This window comes from Lissotriton helveticus, chromosome 2_1 (assembly GCF_964261635.1).
Source record: "Lissotriton helveticus chromosome 2_1, aLisHel1.1, whole genome shotgun sequence".
In the NCBI taxonomy this organism is placed as follows: domain Eukaryota; kingdom Metazoa; phylum Chordata; class Amphibia; order Caudata; family Salamandridae; genus Lissotriton; species Lissotriton helveticus.
Window position 1 is genome coordinate 496,824,792 of NC_136059.1, and position 23,363 is coordinate 496,848,154.

Genomic DNA, 23,363 nt, shown 5'->3' on the forward strand with positions numbered 1-23,363 from the left:
AGTCCCACTTGCACCTTCTTAAGTTGTGTTCTGTTACTTACAATAGGCTTAATGACCCTTTATTGTCACAGCAGCCAACTTGAAGAAGGGGCATGGGAGGCAGGAAATTCTGAATTATGTACATTTCAAAGAGCCTTTCCAGAATCTTCTCCCACCTTCTAGAAGCAGGGCACTAAGTTATTAAAATAGGACCCACAGACTCACTGCTGGACCTGTGGAAGAATTCCCAGAGGACTGCCTGCTGCTGTGACCTGCTGTGTACTCTGCCAGACTATTGCTGTACCTGTAAGGACTGTAAGGCCATGGAGCCTGCCTTGAACCCGCAGAGGCCAACTCTGCTTTTGAGCCCTCCATTTTCACCTGCACCCAGGATTGGCAAAAGTGATTCCAAGGACTAGTTTGCTGGCCTCATGATCAGAGCCAAAGGGACATAACAGGCTACCATCTTGAACCAAGATCTGGACCCAACCTGAGTGAGTTCGGAACCCCCTAAAAGGTCTCAATCCATTCATGGAACCTTGGTTCTGATGTCATAGGTGCCCAGATGGCCATTTGCCACAGACAAAAAGAAAAGAGGCTCAAAAGTGCTCCAGAGAACCAGAAAGAGATCGGGACCAACCTGCTCATCTATCCACCTGAGGTGCTTTGCCGGTCAGATTGACTTCACAGCCTCTCTTGATACATTCTTCTCCGCAGCAGCAAATCCAATTTAGCGGCCTTCGCCAAAGGGGTATCTGAACTTGTTGATTCGTCTTACCACCTCCTCCTTTGTCCTGCTGAAGATGTTCAACATCCCTCTTGATGGCTACGTTAAAAATGTTCACTGCATCTTTATTCCACGGCTATTCGATGATGACTCTTCCTCCTCGGACACCTCTGCAAACATGCCCTGCTGGACTTCTACCTTCTCAGACACTTTTCCTTGAAAAAAGTTCAAAGGCATGGGCTCACCGGGTCCAACCCAGTTCTTGTATCTGACTAACACTCCATAGTGGTCAGCCTTGACTTTAATAGCGAGGGACACCGCTGCTTTAGGACACGTGTTCTTGAAAACACAGAAGTTGTTTCTAGACGATCTTAAGAGCATGGAAGTTGCTTTTCAAATGTCAATGAGATGCCATATGTTTAATGTAAAAGCGAGTGAGTCACGGAGTAGTAGTTAATAGAGCAATCGGCAGAAAGGGGTCATGTTCTCACTCTTTGTAAACACACTTGTGTCTCCCTGGGGACTAGAGTAAGATCTTGAAGTTCTCTATTCTGCCAAAATGTGGTTTCATAATCAGAAGTTGTAGAAGTCTCAGCAGAACTTGTGAATGTATAAATGCAAGGGAAGATAGGGCACCATGCAATATTATTCCTTTGTGAGCTTAATATTAGGCTGAGAGAAGCATGACAAGCTAATATAAGCAGTTTTTAACTCTGTGCTTGTGTATGTTTATGTATGGTGATTGAGGCACAATGATAGTTAATAGGATGTTAGGAGAGGTAGAACACCACAATAAACAAGGAATTGTTCTACTTTTTCCTTTTAGAGCGGTGACTCCTTTTCCCTGACCCGTGGCCAGGTGAGGTAAGGTAGCCTCCTCATATATTTCGGTTAAGAACAAGCGGCATATATCCATTATTGGAGATTGATAGATAACAATGTTTATGTCAGTACTTTGTTAGTTTTGAGAACACTAGATTCTATGTTAATGAACCCAAATGTGGCGCACATTTTTCCTTTCCTATGTGACAGATACCTTCAGGTGTACGGGTTTTGTTGAGGAAGGATTGTACACTCCGCACTACAGATGATTCGGTTGTATTGTTTCCAACTGCTTCAAGTGTACTTATATTAGTTACTTTTCTAATATATATTTTTCACATTTTGCAGTAGCAATACTTTGGTTGGTCCTGAGGAAGACACTAGACAGATCGATGTCCGGGTGTGTTGAAACATGTTGACCATGTTGTAATATTAGACAGCTATTTGGTAAAACAGTTGTTTGCACTGTTTTTAGTTTGAACTGCGAGAGACAAAAATAAATATTGTGTCTGACGCAATTCAATTTTAATCTCACATATCACTGATACACTGCACCTATTTCCGACACAGTCAACTGCTCTCATCTGGAAGTTTAGATAGTTATCCTCCTTTACCAGTTTAATGAAAACATCCTCGGGCTCCCCAATCACTATGATGGGGTTGTAGCCCTTAGTGTCAACAGAGTGAATTTAAAGAGGAGACCCAGATGATGAAGCATGTCACCAAGTTGGTGAGTGATGAGAATCCGGAAATGTAAAGAATATTTTCTTATTGTGGCCCATTGGGGTGTTTGTTTTCTAGAGTTTATAGTGTTCAGAACATTGTTGTAGTGTTGGAATTTGGCAGCAATTGGGTTACCATTAGCAGAAGCCATCCTGTATTTAGAGGTTATCTTGTCCGTTTTGTGGAATCCATTTTTTCTGGCAGCTATTTTGTTTGCCATGTGCTACCACGTGTATGCCATGTGCTCTGTCCTACCTTGCTGTTCTCTGCTCTTGAAATCTGCCTAGAGACAGGTTATATTTAGCCTCTTTCACTTTGCACATGCTCAGTTGAGCTTGCAGCTGTCCATGCAGCTGCTGCTAGTCTGTAAATGTCAGGATGTGTTCACCAGAATTAGCAACTGTTAGCTCCTCCCACTTGTTGGCTGTGTATTTTCTGTACGACCTTTTACGTGCCTAAAATCTACTTCTTGTACTTGTGCTGCCTTCTTTTGAGCCCCTGTGTGGGTATAAAAGGACCAAGCTCATTCCATTCAGTGTGCTACTTCATACATTGCCGAAGGGTGTTATGTGAATGTACTTCCACCTCATGAGGTTAATGAACTTTGTATTTTCTATTCCAGTTTCTGTGCCAACTTCTATCCTATTGGTCTGAGGACTTGTGCAGGAAAGAGCGAACCCCTTGCACTGATAGGCCTTGCTGAGGCTCGCCACCAAAGTGGACCCTTGGATACTCGAGGTATGTCAGCCTTGACTTTGACCTGGTCTAGTGCAACCAGATGTCCCCGGTTGGTGCTTTGCTCTTTTACGTGTTAGATTTCACTTAAAACTTTGCAAACTCATAACTCCGGTTCTACTGATTACATTTTTGTTGTTTTGGTGTCAAAAACGTTATTAAAGTTTACTGTATATTTCTAAATTGGCTTGGGATTTTTCTTGTGGTGTGTTTCAACTTTATAATTGTTTGGGTGTTGTAAAAATACTTTATACATTGCCTATAAGTTAAGCCTGACTGCTCAAGCTACCAGATTGTTAAGCACAGGTTAATTTAGCACCTTTTGTGGCTCACCCTGACAAAGGATTGTGGTTATTGCTTGAGTAGGGCTTTTACTACTCTCAAACAATTACCCACATTTCTTACAGCACGGGTGTACTTCAGGAGGTATGTTTGGGGGAATGACTCAGTTCAATAAATGCATTTCAAGCTTGATAGTTGGGTCTGGGGGGCATTAGTTGGGTTTGCCATCTCTGAGCTGGTTTTTCTAGTTGTAGGGCAAAAATGAAAGTCAAAGCAGTGACCTTAGATGTAAATCAAAGAGAAAGAAAAGGATACCGTTCTTGTGGCTATATTTAAAAATTGCAAAACCAGATAACTTAAATTCAATATTGGCATCCCTGCTTGTCCCAATTGTGTGCTCTTAGGCAAATATTTTATGCTGCAGAGACTTTGTATTTATGATCATGTATTAGTGCACTTATATTCTTGAATTCAAAAACCATGCTACACTAGCATCCCTTATGTTCGATATACTTGGCTATAATGTCGCTCCATTTGATGTAAGTGTTCAGGGCACATTTAGGGATTACATGACTACTGACTTACCTCATGGTTCAATCAATCAATCAATCAAAGCATTTTTATAGCGCACTACTCACCCGGAGGGTCTCAAGGCGCTGGGGGGAGGGGGTCCGCTACTGCTCGAACAGCCAGGTCTTGAGCTGCTTCCTGAAGGCGAGGTGGTCCTGGGTCAGGCGGAGGTGGGTCGGAAGGGAGTTCCAATTCTTGGCGGCCAGGTAGGAGAAGGACCTTCCTCCTGTGGTGGCTCTTCGGATGAGGGGGATGGCGGCGAGGGCGTGGCTGGTCGATCGAAGCTGGCGTTTGGGAGCGTAGAAGTTGAGGCGGCTGTTGAGGTATCCTGGTCCTTGGTTGTGTAGGGCTTTGTGTGCGTGGGTGAGGAGCCGGAAGGTGATTCTCTTGTTGACCGGGAGCCAGTGCAGGTTTCTCAGGTGTCCGGAGATGTGGCTGCGGCGGGGGATGTCCAGGATGAGGCGTGCTGAGGTGTTCTGGATCCGCTGGAGTCTTTTCTGGAGTTTGACGGTGGTTCCGGCGTAGAGGGAGTTGCCGTAGTCCAGACGGCTGGTGACGAGGGCCTGGGTGACCGTCTTCCTGGTCTCGGTGGGGATCCATCGGAAGATCTTGCGTAGCATGCGCAGGATGTTGAAGCACGACGAGGAGACGGCGTTGACTTGTCTGGTCATGGAGAGGGAGGAGTCCAGGATGAAGCCCAGGTTGCGTGCGTGGTCAGTTGGTTTGGGTGCGCTGCCCAGGGCGGGGGGCCACCAGGAGTCGTCCCAGGCGGAGGGTGAGGATCCCAGGATGAGGACTTCCGTCTTGTCCGAGTTCAGTTTCAGGCGGCTGTTCGACATCCAGTTGGCTACTTCTGTCATCCCTTCATGCAGGTTGGCTCTGGCGGTGGCGGGGTCGTTAGTGAGGGAGAGGATCAGCTGGGTGTCGTCGGCGTAGGAGATGATGTTCAGGTTGTGCTGGCGTGCGATGGCTGCGAGGGGGCTCATGTAGACGTTGAAGAGGGTTGGACTGAGCGAGGAGCCTTGAGGAACGCCGCAGATGACTGCGGTGGCCTCCGATCTGAACGGGGGGAGGCGGACTCTCTGTGTCCTTCCGGCGAGGAAGGAGGTGATCCATTCCAGTGCCTTCTCCTGGATTCCGACGTTTCTGAGGCGCTGTACTAGGGTACGGTGGCAGACAGTCCAGGAGGATGAGGGCCGCTGTTTCTCCGTTGTCGAGCAGGGCTCGGATGTCATCGGTCGCTGCGATCAGGGCGGTCTCGGTGCTGTGGTTGGCCCGGAAGCCAGACTGCGAGAGGTCGAGGGAGCCGTTCGTCTCGAGGAAGGCGGCCAGTTGCTTGTTGACGGTCTTCTCGATGACTTTGGCCGGAAACGGGAGCAGCGAGATGGGGCGGTAGTTCTTGAGGTCGGTTGGGTCTGCTGATGGTTTCTTGAGTAGAGCGCTGAGTTCGGCGTGCTTCCAGCTCTCCGGGAAGGTGGCGATGTCGAAGGAGGTGTTGATGATGTCCCGCAGGTGGGGTGCGATGACAGCGTCGGCCTTGTTGAAGACGTGGTGAGGGCAGGGGTCTGTCGGAGATCCGGAGTGGATGGAGTTCATCGTGCGGATGGTGTCTTCGGTGCTGATCGGGGTCCAGGCGCGGAGGGTGGATATGGGGGGCGGTGGTTCGGTCGTGGCGTGCGTCGGTTGAGTGCTGAAGCTGTTGTGTATGTCCGCGATCTTGTTGTGGAAGTAGGAGGCGAGGGAGTTGCAGAGGTCTTGCGAGGGGGTGATGTCGTTGTTTCCGGCGTTGGGGTTGGAGAGCTCTTTCACGATGATGAAGAGTTCCTTGCTGTTGTGTGCGTTGTTGTCCAGTCGTTCCTTGAATGCGGTTTTCTTGGTGGCGTGGATCAGCTGGTGGTGTTTTCGGGTGGCGAGCTTGAGGGCAGTCATGTTGTCCGGTGTTGGGTCTCTGCGCCAGGTTTTCTCGAGTGCTCTGCAGTTCTTCTTGGAGCTCTTGAGTTCGTCGTTAAACCATGGGGCTTTCTTGCTGCCGGGTCTGCTCGGCGGGGTCTTCAGCGGGGCGAGGTCGTCTGCGCAGTCGCTGATCCATTTCGTGAGGTTGGTGGCTGCGTGGCTGCTTGGCTGGGGTTAGTTGTGCTGGTGGGGGGGTTCTTGCTCAGGGAAGTCGCGAGCTGGTCTGCAGTGATCTTGTTCCAGCTTGCGGGGAGCCTGTTGCTGGTGATGGTGGAGCGTGGTCTTTCTGAAGCTGAAGTGGACGCAGCTGTGGTCCGTCCAGTGGAGTCCCGTGGCGTGGCTGAAGGCGATGTCCTTGCTGGAAGAGAAGATCGGGTCGAGTGTGTGTCCGGCGTAGTGTGTGGGGGTGGTCACCAGTTGCTTGAGTCCGAGGTTGGCGAGGTTGTCCAGCAGGGTGGTGGTGTTGCGGTCGTTCCAGGTGGAAGTTGCGGTCCCCGAGGAGGATGTAGTCAGCGGAGGGGAGGGCGTGCGGGCTGACGAAGTCGGCGATGTCCTCGCTGAATTGTGTGCGTGGTCCCGGGGGTCTGTAGATGAGGGTGCCTCTGAGGGTGGTCTTGGGGTTGACGTGGATCTGGAAGTGCAGGTGTTCGGCGGGTGCGAGGGTGTCGTCGGTGTTGGTCGTGATGCGGATGGTGTTCCTGTGGATGATGGCGATGCCTCCTCCTGTCTGGTTGGCGCGGTCTCTCCGGGTGATCTTGTAACCCTCTGGGATGGCGATGGTGATGTCGGGCGCGGAAGAGGCGTTCATCCAGGTTTCCGTGAGAAAGGCGACGTCTGGGTCTGTGGTGTCGAGCAGGTTCCAGAGCTCGATGACGTGTCTGTGGACGGAGCGGGTGTTGAGCAGGATGCACTTCAGGTGGGTGCTGCTGGAGTTCGGCTTGATGGGAGCTGGTGTTGCGTGGGTCCGGTTGCAGGTGAACTTGCAGGAGTGGCAGCTGAAGGGTCCGTGGGTGCGTCTCGGTGTGGCTCGGTAGCAACCCGGGGTTCGGCCGGTGTTGAGTGCGTTGAGTTCGGTGGCGTCGTAGGTCCGTCTGGTCGGCTTCCGGCGGTGGGGGCCAGGGGTCCTGGCACTGGGCGCGGTCCAGGCGCGGACGGGCGCAGACGGGCTTACCATTGGCGCACCTTCGGCGCTCATTCGGTGCTCCCGCTGCGCGCGTCCGCTGCGCGCGTCCGCTGCGCGGTCGCTCAGGGGGCGTCATAAGAGGGGAGCAGGTAGGGCGGGTCAGCTGGGAGGCGGGAAGGGGTGCCCAATCGTCTGGCGAGGGGGCGGGGCCACAGGCAGGAGGCGCGGGAACGGGACCGGCAGAGCGGGCGGCCCAGCGGCGGCTGGGGCGCTGCTGACGGCGTCGGAGAGGAGGGACTCGGTATGCAGGTGAGCAGGGGCTCAGTGGCAGGCGCGGCAAGGAGCAGGGGGGCGACCAGGCCAGAGGCGCAGTGGTCGCTCCCCAGATGCAGGCGGTGTCCCCTCAAGAGGGGAGCAGGTAGGGCGGGTCAGCTGGGAGGCGGGAAGGGGTGCCCAATCGTCTGGCGAGGGGGCGGGGCTGCAGGCAGGAGGCGCGGGAATGGGACCGGCAGAGCGGGCGGCCCAGCGGCGGCTGGGGCGCTGCTGACGGCGTCGGAGAGGAGGGACTCGGTATGCAGGTGAGCAGGGGCTCAGTGGCAGGCGCGGCAAGGAGCAGGGGGGCGACCAGGCCAGAGGCGCAGTGGTCGCTCCCCAGATGCAGGCGGTGTCCCCTTAAGAGGGGAGCAGGTAGGGCGGGTCAGCTGGGAGGCGGGAAGGGGTGCCCAATCGTCTGGCGAGGGGGCGGGGCCGTAGGCAGGAGGCGCGGGAACGAGACCGGCAGAGCGGGCGGCCCAGCGGCGGCTGGGGCGGTGCTGACGGCGTCGGAGAGGAGGGACTCGGTATGCAGGTGAGCAGGGGCTCAGTGGCAGGGGTGGCAAGGAGCAGGGGGTCGACCAGGCCAGAGGCGCAGTGGTCGCTCCAGAGGCGCAGTGGTTCAGTAATGGCATTGCAGTTTGGGGACGAGACATGAATGTTTCTAAAAACTATAATTTAAAAAAAATGCCTGTTAATGCAGTGATATAATCTGATGTATCCAGGCAAAATGCCGCCGCATTATAAACAAGTACACTTTTTTAAATTTTTAATTTTGAAGAAATTGTATCGTATTTTTACATTATGTTCTTGCACAATTTTAATGCCAAACGTTGTGGTTTGGCTTGTACAGAGTATTAGAGCCAAGTCGGACCCATGGTTCAACTCTGGCTCAGCTCGCCTTATTAATTTGCCCGCATTCCCTCCTCTATTTGCGATTCAGACTTAGTACATTGGGCAGAAGTGACTTGATTGAATGATCTCTATTACGAAGCCATGCCTCAGTGATAGGTAAATAAATGGAGTACATTTTAGCCAGAGCTCTACATTTCCTATAAAATCTACCACGCCATAGTAGAGGGATGAAAGTAAATTTCAATTTATAAATGTTAATGGAGGTTTAATGCTAGAGCTTGTAGATTACTGTAAAGATACTGAATACCTGTACGGCAAAGACGCAACTTTAGTTTTTAGTGAAGGATGTTCATCAGAGCACATGCCCAAAAATGTCTATTTCCGTTGTTACTCTTATGGGGTTTCAGCAAAATATCATCTCTTAGCCTTGCATATTTTCTTCCTAAAACCTGCTGATTTATTTATATTTATTATTAATTTGCTCATGTTATTAGAATTATTCAGTACTGCCAAGGTTTCTGCAAGCCCACTGACGTGTGGTCTAATATAATGGTGCCATCTGAGTATCGAAGAATCTAGCCGCCTGATTCATCAAGCTAAATTGCACTCGCAAAGGGCAAGATTCTCAGAATCTTACCTTTTGCGAGTGCAATTTTTGCATTTGGGATTCATCATCCCAAATGCAAAATTCGCTATTTAAGAATTCGCACATTTGCGAAGAATTGTATTTAAGGAATCTCTATTTGAGATTCCTTAAATGCAATTCATGAAGCATTTTAAAACTGCGAAAATGCAATTTTGGGCCGCTATTTACCAAGAGGTCAGACCTCTCGGTAAATAGCAAAAACTTAGAAAAATGCATTTAAAAGCATTTTTCTAAGTTGCATGTTGCACACACACATGTCCTTTGGACATGTGTGTGCGCAACACCTGTTTCAATTTGCACTTAAGGGGTGCTACAGGGTGTCCTTTGGACACCCCTGGCACCCTTTAAATCGCTATCTTATTTGCGATTGGCTAATTGCTAATCGCAAATAAGGAATACTCCCCATTCATTCCTATGGGCCTTTTGGCCCATAGGAATGAATGGGGAGTTATTCCTTATTTGCGATTAGCAATTTGCTAATCGCAAATAAGGAATGTGTAGGAATCGCATTTCTTTATGCAATTCCTACATGAATCCCGTTTTGCAAGTCCTTAATAGCGATTTGTTATGAATCGCTATTAGGGGCTCGCAAAACGGGAGATTGATGAATCAGCCTGTAAGAGGCATATTTATGGGGATTTGGAGCAGGAAGTGCAGCAAGTCGCCTTGCTGTGCTGCCCTGCGTCAAAGAGAAAGGGCAGGAATGCACCATGTATATATAGCATATGGTGTATTCCTGTCCTTTCTGGCTGTGCTGGTATCATTCTGGCAGCCTAGTGCCAATGCAGGCATCCTTGCACCATGATGCAAGGATGCCTGCATAGCATGCAGGATTATTTTTGTGGACAAAAGAATCCTGGGAGGCTTTTTCGTCTTTATATGTGTGCTGCAGAACGCAGCACACATTAAAAGAGGAAAAAACGAGGAGAAATAACATTATTTCTCATCATTGCGCCACCCCAGGAGAAGAGCAATGTTTTGTCACATCCCCAAGTTTACATAGTATCGTAAATTTGGGGATGCGTCAAAATCCATGTCTCCTTAGCTCAGAGTAAGTCAATGCAGTGGATTGTGCTGCCTTGCCTTACTCCATATCAATGAGGCCATTGAAAGCCACACAAAGTGGCTTTGCATGGCCTCATAAATATGATTTGGTGGTTTGCGCTGCCATTGCGTCATAAAAAGTGATGCAACGGTGGTGCAAGGGGCTCGTAAATATGCCCCTAAATGCAATAGAGCCAACAAATACCCATGTTTAAGGCCTCTATTTTAGGACACTTTGATTGAACCTGCTAAGAGGTAGAGACTCCGGCACCAATCACCTGACGGTGGCTTAGCATTTTCACACGGAATTTGGAATGCTGTTGTGTTCATCCATGAAGAAGGCCATCACATCCACTTTTTCCCAAATAACTGTACTGGTGCTACTAACCAGTCCTTATAAACACCACTGGAGAATAAACTGTAGGGGTCATAGCTTCAATGCTTGTCCATGTAGATTGCCATTCATTTGGTATTCACCAAACTTGTATTCTAACTATGAGTCAAAATGGAAATTATTCAGCAAATTAGTCTACATTGTCCTTTAAATTTTTGTTTCATTCACGAATCTAACTCAGCACACCAATTTTTCATGTATGTCATCCTTACTGTACCTTCCACTGGAACACCTACAAATCAATTGTTGAACTGCAAAGATTGACATTATTGAATGCTGGCATTATTGCGTGTACATGTAGATTTTTATTTTATTTTATTTTGAAGGTTTTATATAGCGCGAACATGACTCTTGCGGGTGTCAGAGCGATTTACATGAGTAGAGAGTAGGAAACAAAAGGAACACAAGAATACATAATTAAGATTTTAGGTACAGTTCTCAGTTGCGTTAATGCATGTGTACAATGTTTCATGAGAATGTTTTATGTTTCAATGTTTCATGTGTATTCATCAAACCTTTCCTCTGCTCTTTCAGGCATGTATGTGTGGTGATCTGGCTGCTTTACATCATTATCTATGTCATGAGAATCTCGAATGTATTATGTTTTGCCTGGTCTGAAGCATTCCATGTTACACAGTTACTCAGGGGAACTGTTTAAATTTGTCCTCCACAGGTTTTACCCTGTGGGTAGTATCATAATGATTTTTCATTTTGTTTTCATATTCTTCCACTTTGGGTCTCACAACTGTATCCATGTTTAATATATGGTCTTTTCTGGACTGAAATTCTCTCAACCAAGCAGGACAAAGTCTTGAGGCAGGAGGCCGTCCTCGTAAGACCTTGAATGGTGAAATACCAAAAACCACATTTGGACAGCATCTATGAGACCACAACATTTCTTCTACAGCCTTGCAAATATCAAACTTGTTTTGAATTCCACATTGGATACATTCAACTAAAGTGCGATTCATTTTTTCCACAAGACCATTGGCCTGAGGATGATATAAGGCCACACATCTCTGTTTGATCGCATTATTATCAAGAAAACTTCTCATCTCTTTAGAGACAAACTGGACACCATTGTCCGAAACAATCTCCTTCAGGAAACCTACTCTTATAAATAAGTTTTTCAAAAACTTAATAACACTGATGGTATTAGGTTATTCTACAAATTTTACCTCCCACCATTTGCTGTAATAATCAACCACAACAATGGCGAACTTCAATTTCCTTGGGAGTGTGTCAAAAGGACCTATGAAGTCTATAGCTAATTTCGGTCAAACTGAACTTGGTAGGTCAACAGGCTGTAAAGGAACTGCTTCAGTTTTTAAACTTTTGTCACTCGTTGCACAAACTACACAACTTCGAACACTAGCAACAATATCAGCATCCATTCTGGGCCACCAATAACTATCCCTGATTTTTCTCTTAGTTATGGTTTGCCCCAAATGTCCCTCATGGCCATACATGATAATTCTCTCTTTCAACGAGACAGGGGGAATGAACTTGTCTCCGCGTACTAACATCCCTTTACCTTCAATAGACAATTCATCAGCTATCTTGAAATAAGGTTGCAAATTTTGTGGGAGAGTTATTTCCTTTGGCCAACCAGACATAACATACTCCTTCACGTTTTCCAATTCAATATCTTTCAAAGATTCAGAAAACCACTCCTGGTCATTAAAAGTTGTATCATGACACACGTCAACACTCGCGATCAAGCATTCTTCATCATTTTCATCACCATTTTCCTTAAAATCTGTAACACTCATGGGTGAACGAGATAAATAATCTGCCCTTATATTCTTACCACCAGGTATGTATTCAATGGAGAAATTGTATTGCAATAATTTAGAGCTCAAACGTGCAATCCTTGGTGTATGATCTTTTATGGTGATCCCACTCAAAATACTGTCTACGGGCTTGTGGTCGGTTTTAAGTACAAACTTCATCCCCCAAATGAAACATTTAAATCTCTCCACTGCACAACAACAACTCAACAGTTCCTTTTCAATAACTGAAAATATTTTTTCATTTGGTCTCAATGATCTTGAAGCAAACCCAATGGTTACTTAATTTTTCCCTTTCATTTGTGCAATAGTGGCACCAAGCCCATCATTACTAGCGTCTACCGTAATAATACCACCCTGGGATGGGTCAAATGGCCCAAGTACCCCAGCTGAAACAATCTCTTTTTTTAAAATCATCAATCTCAACCTGACAATTTGTTTCCCACACAAATGTTTTGTCCTTCTTCAGCAATTCTCTTAATGTTGCTGTTTTAGCCGAAATTTATTTGATGAACTTAGAATAAAACTCACAAAGTCCTAAAAATGAAGCCACATTCTCTTTTGTTCTAGGTGTGGGATCCTTGGATATAGCATCAATTAAACCTGCTCTAGGTTCTATCCCTTGTTTCGATATCACATGACCCAAGTACTCTATTGAATCTTTTGCAAATTCACATTTTTCACTGTTTGCAACAACACCATATTTTTGCAATCTCTCTAAAATAAAAATCATGCGATTGTCATGAATGAATTGATTTTCTACTGCCACCAAGATATCATCCTGGTAGGTTACTACCCCGTCAACTCCTTTCAAAACATTCTCCAAAACACGTTGGAAAATGGATTCCACTGATGACAAGCCAAAAGGCATCCGTTTAAATTGAAAAGAGCCCCTGGGAGATACAAATGCTGTGAGGTGTCTTGAAGATTCATCAAGTACAACCTGATGATATGCAGATGCTAGGTCAATTTTAGAAAAAACACTAGCACCTGCAAATGTACTGATGATGTCGTCAATCCTAGGTAAAGGGTGTGAATCAACTCAAATTACTTTGTTCAAACTCCTCAGGTCAACACACACTCTTAATTTGCCATTTATTTTTCTTGCAATAACCAATGGACTTAACTCTAAAGACGATTCGATGGGTTCTATCACTCCATCATCACACATTTTCTTAAGGATGTCCGCTAAATCTTGACGAACACTTAAAGGTACATTTCTCAACTTGTGTTTAATTGGTGTCACACTATCTTGTACTTTAATTTTATCTTTAAATCCTCTTATTTTCCCTAGCTTGTCCTCAAAAACCTTAGGAAACTTTTTAAAGTGATATTTACTTCATTGAAGTATGCTTGCATCTTAATGTCTGAAACCACATTGTTGATTGGCTATCTGAACGTCTGCCTAAAAGATTATTCACAGTCTCTTGACTTTTATTGTGGTAACAGGTGCAGTGCACCGACTCTTGAAGCATAAGAACTTAGATTTGGCTCGCTAAGGCAGAAGTGCCATTCTCTCATCCATTTGTTCCAATACAATACTCCTTGGTCATCAAAAAGCGGGTGGAGGCACACATCTGGGTAATTTGGACTTAATATGCTTAACTCACTCTAACTGAGGTAATACAATGATATATTAAACAAACAGTCTGCATCTTTCATATTTTAATTACTCACAAAACAACATTTACAGTAGAGGTGCATTATCAATCATTTTACTATGGCCTCTAAAGTTTCTAATGCTTTTTTTGCCGATGTAGAATTATTTTTTTTTAGAGCCCAGATATTTAGTTCATGTAATATTTCTGTGTATCAATTGACCTCAAAATCATGCTTGGTAATCATTCTATATAATGTGTTACTTCAGTAGGATCACCTTTTTTGTATATTGTTTGTATAATGGAGCCTATGGCTTTAGGAATAAGAGCCCTGTTGGACAAATTTGGTTCCACTATTTTGGTTTGGTGAATCTTGTGGAAAAAAATGGAAACTTTTACATTTGTTTTGGAAAGCTAAATATCAGAGTTATTGTTACCAGCTTTCTACTTTCCTGTCAATGCATACAACTGCATTTAAAGAGCTCACTGAACTATCCTGATTGCGGGTATGGTTCAGAACCTCTGAAAAATAGCATTAGTAGCTTATGGTAGACAAACGTCTTGAAGGAAATCACCTGAAGGTGCGAATGCTAATGGAAATGTTGTCCTCTCACAAAAATGAACATGCTCTTCTACCCAGTCTGAAGAACCTTTGTTTGATGGGCCTGTGAGTCCCAGCTCGCTTGGGTCATTGGTACATATAGTCCTGCAGACATTGACTTTACCTAACTCACTGGTACTGGTGTTAATCATTTCTTCAGTGTATAAACTATCACCTGTTCACTTGCTTTTTTAAGGGAAACCAGTAAAATGTTTGTAGGAAATTGGGTTTTAGCCATTCGCATGCAACCTCCCCAATCCTGGTTAGATTGAACCACAAAAAAACACTATATTAACCTGCTTTTAATCCTCTGATAGCTTGGCACAAATGCAGTAAGGCTTAACTAAAAGGCCTGTGTTAAGTATTTATGCAGCACACAAGCAGTAATAAAGTGAAAACACTATACAAAAGAAAATCTAATACCAATTTAGAAAAAGAGAATAATATTGAATTAATAATTTAACATTAAAACAAATTAAGCCAGATGGCTGATGGCCGCTGACTGACTTCAGGGAGGACGGCGCTGACTCTTCTCTCCCTCCTCGAAGTCCCGCATAATGCCTGGCTTACGCGAATGATATGCTTTGGTGAACTTACTTCGAGACTGTGCAGGCTGAGCAGGTTCCTGACGCTCGTGGGGCCATGGGCTGCTCTCACGGTGTTCCTCGCTGTGCTCCTCACGACTGCAACTGATCAGTGCAACCCTGCGGCAGATTACTACACTCCTCCTGCGCTGGTCTTTCCAATTGCAGTCCAGGATGGCACCGAAGACAAGCAAACTATTGAAAGATCCGGGCACTGCAAAGGATGACGTGCAGTATATAGCCCCAAGCGCTGGCCAGACGCGACAAGAGGGCCCCCAAAAGAAGAGTGAGGACAACATTTCTAAGTCGAAAGATGTCAGCGTGGCAAGCAGTACTAGGCTGCGCGCCACTGCCGCTGCTGCCGGGGAAGGCTCTATGAGGCAGCCTTTAGTTTTGGAGGCATTTGGAGTCATGCCAGCTATAGCGACAGTGCCCCCAAACATTGCTGGCTCCCCTGCCGTGGTCCCCGCTACCCCTGAATGTGATGGTAGCCCACTCCTCTCAGTAGATAATCCAGCCCTTCATTTACCGGGCAGTAATCCTTCAATGGCCATCCAGGGGAATTCTGGGCTTGGTAGTTCTGTCCCTCAGCCAACAGAAAATACAAACTCCGGTCTGGAGCGGAATGGAGCAAGGCATCTGGACAAAAGCATAGCGGGTGGGCCCCCTCCTGTGATACTTTCTAATGAGGCTTTTGAGGCTGTAGACTCTCTGACCGCTGCAACTGTAATGACGGTGCATAAGACACTGAATGACAGCAATGATGAAAACGGCAATGATTTTACCATCGGGGCTGGCTTTGATACAACCTCTGATAATATAGGCTGTCAACCAGCTCATACTCAGCTTCAGATATTGGTGCAAGCCCAGGCACTGCTGGACATGCTAGGGATGGATGGGGGCAACATCAGTAGTGCTTCGGGAGATCAGAACAGTCATTACATAATAGCTCCTTGGTAACAGGAGACGGCTTCAAGGGGGGCCATCTGCCACACAGAAGACACACCACAGCAAATCTATGAACTCAAAGCGGCAGGCCAAGACTAAAGTGAGATCTTCGGACTCAGCTACTCGGAAACTTGATTGGCACTATTCCGCATCTCCGCTGACAGCGTGCACTGGTAGCGGGCCCGATTCAGGAAATGCGGTACAAAGTGGCATAGAAGGATTTCCCACTGCAACACTGGAGTTATTATATTCCACCCTCAATCAAATGCAGGGGGAGGCGAGACAGAAAAGTAAAAGATCGCTACTTGCCACCAAGAATCTGCAGGGGGCTATCCGTAAAAGGAATAAGGCGTGCACTGATATGTCAGAATGGGTCACCCATGTGGAAGAGTGAACTGCTCCTGTGAAGGTCGCTAAATTACCATCATTCAAGGCCACGCAGGAAAAACAGTCGCTAGATGTATGCTGGAAGCTTGAGGAATTTGAAAATCGGCAGCGCCGCAATAACGTGCGGCTGCTTGGCTTGGACGAAAATATGGAGGGAAAGAACATTATGGCCTTTGTTATCACGCTGTTGAAGGGCGCCTTTCCGGATCTTGCCCAATGGAACTGGGAGATGGAAATACAGCGGGCTCATCGCTTCCCAATGTTTAGGAGAGCTCAGGTGAAAAACCAAGGGGAGCGACCAAGAGCTATTCTGATCTTTGTTGGTAACTTTTTGTTAAGGCAGGCTATAATAGATCGGGCCACACCTGACTCAAAGCGATCGTTAGAGGGGAACGCCTTTTTTGCACGGCCAGATTTGTGCCATACAACGATCGAGCGGAAATGGAGACTTCGTCACATTATAACCCTGTTTCAGGGGGTGGGTTGCGAAGCTTTTCTGCTTTTTCCCACTCGGCTTAAAATTATCCATAAGGGGCGGGTCAGAATGTTTTTTTCTGAGGTTAAGGCACAGGAATTTCTCACGGAGCTAAATGGAATGCGGGGACAGAGGGCCACAGCTAATATTGTATTGGGGGGGCAACAGCGGCTGATTAACATTCTGCGGGGTCACGATTTATTTTCGAGAGATGTAGTTTGCTATGAAGTATAATTTCTTGGTGGTCGGCTAATTGTTTAATTATTAGGGGTAAAGGTCCACTGGGTTTGACTAATATCAAGGATCAGTCCACTGAGGTTATTTATTAATTGGTCTGGGGGGATTTCTGGAGGGGTGGGGGGGATTTGGCGCTGCCTGAGATGGAAGTTCAGCTGCCATACTTAGGTCATGATTGACCTAGTTGCCTGTAAGGGGGGTAGGGGGGTGCGGGGGGTTGGGAGGGGGTGTGTGGTGCTGGTTCCATGGTGGGGTTTGGTTTGGGATCAGCACAATATGATTTAGCATGATCTGTGAGGGCTAGGAAGGAGCTGAGTATTTGGAGGCAAATTGTTTGTATTTGGTTGCAAAACGGTGGTCGAGTGAGGGTGATGAGTATAAATTTAAGCACTGAGAGATTTAACAAGGGCAGGAGGATGTGGGTTTTTTGCAAGGAAAGGGGGAATTTCAAAGCATGAGTTTACGGACAGTGACAGGTAGCAAAGGTAGCAGGGCTCGCATTTTGGAACAATTAGGATATAAACTCATGGTGCATATGATACACGGTCACGTACAAGAGGGGTGGCAATTCTTACCGGGAGGACCATTGTAAAGGGTTGCTGGGTGTTGGTTGAATGTTCGCTAAGTGGCAATACATTTACATTATGTTCTCTTTATGGATCAACATGTGATGACCCGGAAATGCTAGAGTTTCTAGATTCACATTTAGCAATGTGGCCTGCCCCAATGATTATTTGCGGGGATTTTAATAATAATGGTCTGGGGGTTCAGTGGGGCATTCCAGGAAGCAAATATTCTGGTAGGAAAAGAAGGGTTGTTGTTGCTTTAACAAACAAAACTAGCCATTAATAATGGTTTAACAGACGTAAGGGCATTCATGAAACCTACAGAAATAGGTAGCACATTTTTCTCTGCACCGCATAAGGCTATCACCGATTAGACCAGTTCATTTCCAACTCTCGTATTGAGAGACACCCTCGGATAAGTTCGGACCACAATCCATTAGTTCCTACAGTTAGCATTTCTGGGGAGAAAAGCAACCCCAGGGATGGACTTTCGAACGGAGGTTGCTATATGATCCACATTATGTTTTACACATGAAGGGGTGGATCAAAGAATTTTGAAATTTTAATCATGGGAGAACAAATGTGGGAATAATCTGGACGCTTTTAAAGCAGTGGTCAGAGGTAAAACCACTAGTTATAGTTTGCATTGCCAGAAGAAGGAACTACAGCGGGAGCAGGCGATTAAAGATAAGTTAACTAAGCAGGAAGAGGCATTGACTACTGCTATTAGTATGGGAGGGCCGACTGAAGAAATAATACTTCAGCTAGATATAAACAAGGCTGAGGTTGGTGAACATATTGCTGCTAAAGAGGCAGAAATCTATTTGGCAAAAAGAGAGAACTGCAACGAATATAATGAGCGGGTGGGGCATACTCTGGCCGTAAGAGTTAGACAAAGAACTGGCAAGATCGCTGAAATCTATGATGCTAATAAGAGGGTTATAACAGACTCTCTAGGGATTCGAGAGACGTTTAGGCTTTTCTACCAACACTTATAGAGTAAAGAATTATTAGAGACGCCATTGGAAATACAAAATTATTTAGATAGACTATCTGTACATAAGGTTGATCCTCTGGATAGGGATAAACTTGAGAAGGTGTTGACTCAAGAATAGATAATGAGGGCTTTGCAAGTTCTACCATCTGGTAAGGCGGCTGGCCCTGACCAGATTCAGTTCTACAAAATATTCATAGATATTATTTAACCAGACCTGATCGAGGTTATCCTGCTGGCTCAAAGGGGGGGCCCGCACCTGAGTCTTGGGCTGGAGCGGATGTTATAGTTTTCTTAAAAAAAGATAAGCCACCTAGGGAGTCAGGCTCATATCGCCCTATACCATTATTGAATAGCGATGTTAAAATCTTTTCAAAAGCCATGGCCATAAGGCCACAAGGCTAAATAATATTTTAAGGAAAACTATTTACCCCTGTCAACATGACTTTAAATATTTAGCTGGGGACCAGGCAGGGGTGCCTATCTTCACCCCAGCTATTTGCTATATATATGGATCCTTTAATACGGCTATTTGAGGCCAAAATGTAATCCTCTCAATTGTTTGTTAGGGCGCTGAATCTAAAGTTTTAGCTTACGTCGACAATCTGGCCATTGTTACGGCCGATCCGTCCTGGGCAATGACGGGGGTGGAGTTAATTGCGCAAGACTTTGGCACATATTCAGGGTATGCTCTAAACAGAACTAAAAATCAAGTTATAAAGAATCAGCTTGCTAATATTGAGGATCCTCGTGTTACAGATTCAGCAGTATACTTAGGAATTACGATCATGCCTGATTTAGAGAACTTGGTAGCCAAGAACATTGAGCCAGTACTCAGGAAGTCAAGAGCTGATTTCAAAAGACTAAATAATCTTCATTTATCACTTGTTGGACAATGTAATGTGGTGAAGATGATGTTTTTCCCAAAAATTCTTTATTTTTTCAGGGCAATTCCGTTGAAATTTCAAAGACATTGGTTTGTTATTTTGGAAGGTGTTAGACCTGGCACCATTGGCGTGGGTCTCCCTTCCATTTTTTCTGCTGCCTCATGTATTTTTGCTGGTGTTAGATGCTTTGGGCACTGTGCCACTGCTATCCAGTGCCACAGTGCAAGTGCTCCCTATTGTAAATTGATGTATTAATCAGTGGTTCCATGTTTGGCTATTTGGTTTACTTGTCAGACACTAGTCTAGTGCACTGAGTGTGCCCAGGGCGTGTAAATCCAAATGCTGCTAGTGGGCTTGCAGCTGTAATGGTATCCAGGCAGGTTCTGCAGGAGCGACAGGAATCCGAAGATAATTCCACAGCCTTCCCCTACGACCTTCCGACTCTATCAAACACTAGAGTATCGAGAGGCTCGCCAGGGGAAAACAGGGAGACAAAACAAGGAAAGGTTGGGAAGAAACAAAAGAAAACTTGACTGTAATCTTCTGCGTGATTGGGTAACCCACTGTAAGGAATTCTGGAGGACATAGGGCTGAAAGGAATATACACGTTATTTAACAACAGCTTCTAATATACATAAGTCTCTATGTTTCTCTATCTTGACATTACATACCACCAATATTTTGTCTGAGCCCCAGGACAGGTGTATAGGAGGTGTAGGAATTCGTCTTGAGCTGCAACTAGAGTGATGGAACAAGAATGAATGACAACTCTCTTCTGACAATGAACATGTACTATAGGCTCCTAAGCAAAAAAACTCTCACTTGGTTTGATGCACAAGACTGTCCAACGGATGTGGTAATCAACAGTACACTTGACAATAATCCAATGCCAACACCAATACAGTACAATGAAAACCTACAGAACAAAACACATATATGAGAATCAATAAGTGTCAAATGTCTTAAATAAACAAATAGGCAGCGCACAGCGCTGTTACCGTGAGTCCTTGAAGAATAGGTGAAATCTTGAACCCCAACCGGAGTCCACGCAAGTATCCCCAAATACAGATGGGAGCTGGCCCAGATGATGAATGTTGAAGGGGCTAGCTGTAATGCAGTCAAGTAAGGAATGGAAGGGACAAATAAAGTGGTCTTGCCGAATGGCGGAGATCAAGCCCAGCCTATTGGCTTACACTATGAAAAAACCTAAATACCTAAAAAGAGGCAGACACATATGCCACCCGGCCGGACGGCGGAGAACCAAGCCGGGACGTCGGGCGGAGCAGCGGAGGGAAGGAGTAAGAAGGCAGGGAAGCGCTTTCTCGGCCGGACGGCGGAGAACAAGCCCGGCCATCGGGCGGAGCAGCAGACAAGAGGTGGAGGAGTGCAGGTATGTGTAGCCCGGCTGGACGGCGGAGACTAAGCCCGGCCGTTGGGCGGAGCAACAAACGGGAGTGGGAGCAGAGCAACAGTGCCCGGCCGGACAACGGAGACTAAGCCCGGCCGTCGGGCGGAGCAGCAAAAAGGGAAAAAACGAGTCACCGGGCTCCAACAAAATGTCTAAGTGGGAGCCGAGTAACAAGCGTCCAGAACATGAAGGACAGAAACTTCCTTCTAAAGGCAAAAACCGGAAGTCAGGCAACAGGAACAGGACGGAGATGGACAACGGAGCTAGACGCGAGAACGTAAAGCGTCGCTCCCAGGGCTCACTGCAGATTTATAGTGGTTCTGTCTTAAAGGGACGGTACATTGTAATTCTCGGGGCATGATTCCCGGGGCATGATTCTCGGGGCATGACAGCAGCACTGATTGTGCCACCCACAGAAGCAGCCTTGTAAAATATGTCTAAGGTCTGCCATTGCAGAGCCTGCATGCAGTCTGGTACTGCCATGCTGAGTGGGCAAGTGCACCTACTGGCCAGACCCCATAACCCTCCCTTTTCTTCATATCAGTCACCTCTATGGTAGGCCCAAGGGCAGGGTGCATTGTAAGTATAAGGTAGGACAAACCCTGATGTGTGTGGCATGTCCTAATAGTGAATTACAGTAATTTTCGTTGTTCACTATTGCAAGGTTACATGTTCTCCATAGGCCAGAATGGGTTGCTAGATTATTACATGTTTATAATCCTAACTGTCTCAGAGAACATGGTAGAAATTCGAGTTTAGTATGCCTGAACTCAGAATGATAAAATGCATCTTTTAGTGTAGTTGGTTTTAACATTCTGTGTTTGCAAATACCACTTTTAGAAATTAGGTATTTGCTTGCCTAACCTTTCAAGCCTGCCTCTGGTAGTTTGTGTATTCCTTTGTCTGGTTTTGTGAGTGACAGGGCTGGGGATTCCATGAAACAGGATGAGTCAGCCCAGTGGGGAATAGAGAGATCTGCATCTAGATGGGAGGGAGGAGTTGCACCTGGACCTTAAATAGGGCTGTGCCTGTCTTCCACAATGCTGGCTCCACCCACTGGGGAGCGGCTGATGACTCTGCCCTGCACACTGAAAGAAGAGAAGGAGTCCTGTAAACAAAGTAAAGTACTCCAGGACTGTACTTGCCTTCCACAATGCTTGCTCCACCTCCTATGGGGCATCTGATATGCCTGCCTGCCGGCACTGTGAAAGGAAAGGAGAAGTCTGGTAAACAGAGTGCTTCAGAACTGGCTTGGACTGGGCAAAGCATTTTGGAGTATAAATATTGGGACCCTGATCCCAAGAAATTATATCACTTTGGACTACAAGAATAAACCTTTGCTGAGGAGAGGAACCTGAAGAAACTGAGGAGAGACTATCCCTAAGCTGAAGTGCTGCTTGGGGGATTGGACTGCAGTGGTTGCCTGGCTGCCAAAGAAAGGAGAAAGAACTTTGTGTGCTTTACTTTCATCTTGTGAAGGATCTCCAAGGGTTTGGAAAAGAGCTTGCCTCCTGCTGAAGTCTCAGGGACAACAGACTTCACCCACCAGCTTCCTAAACGTCTTCCTGAAGTGCCTGCAGCTGTGCTGGACTTTGGGGGGATTTGCATGTCGCAAGGAGATGGAAGCGTGACTCAAGATCGAGAAGCGTGTCGCAAACCCTCCGCTGCACCTTCACAACACGAAGCGCCCCGCATCATCGGAGAGGAGAATCGACGTCGCCGCAGACGCCGACGCATCGCCGGCAAGCGTGTTGCAAGGGAGAAGGACCAACGTTGCCGCAGACGCCGCCGCATCTTTAAGAAGCAAGTCGCAGGGCCTGTCGTGACTCATCGCTGGAGAAGAGGATCGATGTCACTGCAGACGCCTCTGCATCACCGGGAAGAGTGTCACAGGGCCTGTCGCGGCTTGCATCATTGTGGAAGCAACTCGCATTGCCAGTAGAGAGGATCGGCGTCCCCGCAGACACGCCGCATCGCTGGAAAGCTTGTGGCAGGGCCAGTCACAGCTCGCATCTTGTAAAGTATCTCGCATCGCCGGAGATGAGGATCGACGTAGCCGCAGAGGCTGCCTCATCACCGGGAAGCGCGTTGCATCAAGGACAGAGCGTCATCCTTATTTCTTTGCACCCGAACTGCACTGCATTTTCATCACTGCAACATTGCTTGTTGTTGAAGCGCAGCGCATCGTAAGGTACATTGATGCAAAGTGTCGCGTCTTAAGAACTGAACTAAACTAAACTAAATCTACCATCTTAAAGTAACAGTAATGTGTATTTTTGGTGTTCATGGTCTTGTGGTAACTCTATGTAAGGTATACTTATTTTTTATATAAACCTTGTGTGGTGTCCATCTGTAGTGTTGTCACTGGGTTACTGTATGTGGTCACAAATGCTTAACACACCGCCTCTGAGATAAACCTGTCTGATCGTGCCAAGCTACCAAGCGGGTGAGCAGGGGTTACTTTGGGAGTCTAATCTCCTTATCCTGACTAAAGGCAAGGGTCCATATTTGTCACAAGTACCTACCTGTGCCAACTAGGGACCCCCAAATCTAACAGAAGGTATAGTTAATCAATTTATTTGGGCACACGGGAAAACTAGGAGGGCTCTCCGGTTTATGTCTTTACCACTGGAGAGGGGGAGGTTTTCAGTTGCTGATTTTCGAAGTTATTATTAGGCTGCCGCTCTCCAATATATGGGTATTTTGTTTGGTACATCTTCCGA